Source organism: Triticum aestivum, unplaced genomic scaffold (assembly GCF_018294505.1).
Source record: "Triticum aestivum cultivar Chinese Spring unplaced genomic scaffold, IWGSC CS RefSeq v2.1 scaffold306476, whole genome shotgun sequence".
Lineage (NCBI taxonomy): Eukaryota > Viridiplantae > Streptophyta > Magnoliopsida > Poales > Poaceae > Triticum > Triticum aestivum.
Window position 1 is genome coordinate 1 of NW_025310028.1, and position 642 is coordinate 642.

General features: G+C 38.9%; 1 long non-coding RNA gene across 1 annotated transcript; it reads left to right on the forward strand.

The window, feature by feature from the left end:
- Nucleotides 1–642, forward strand: LOC123179657 (uncharacterized). The gene is made up of 3 exons (XR_006490531.1): nt 1–171; nt 265–413; nt 560–642. It is a non-coding gene; the product is annotated as an uncharacterized lncRNA (long non-coding RNA).

The following is a 642-nucleotide window of genomic DNA, read 5'->3' on the forward strand; positions in this document are numbered from 1 at the left end:
TCTCTCTCTCTCTCTCTCATATGATTGGTTGGTGTGCAGGTTTGGAGCTTTGATTCTCCCAAATCTGTAAGCACTCTGCCTGGGCACTCGAAATCACTGAACTGCCTTGCTTTCTTCATATGTCAAGATCAAGAATTTTTGGTTACCGGCTCAGATGATCATAATGCCAAGGTCTACAATTCTCATGGAAAAACATTCTAACACAGTATTTTTATATATAGTAGTTCTTGTAATGCATGCATTGATTCGTTTTTCCCATATCAGATATGGTACTTGCAGGAGAACATATGTGCATATACACTTGAAGCTTTCACATCGCCAGTTAGGTCTGTCCTATATCAGCCCAATCTTCATACTCTAATTATAGGTTCAGATGATGGTGCTATTTATTTGTGGAGCACAAAAAATTGCAGGTAACTTGAAATTTAGTAATGATAGCTGGTGTCCTTATGAACCCCATGCATTAGTCATCCATTTTTTACACGTCAGAAGTTTAGTCACTACTGATTTAGTCGACCATACTGGATTTCATTCAACTTGTTGGGAAAAAATCCAACAGGACATATTCAGACCCCCCTACGCTTACAAGAATCATCAATATTGGTTGTATTGGAGCTGTCTACCATCTTGCAAGTGCGATGG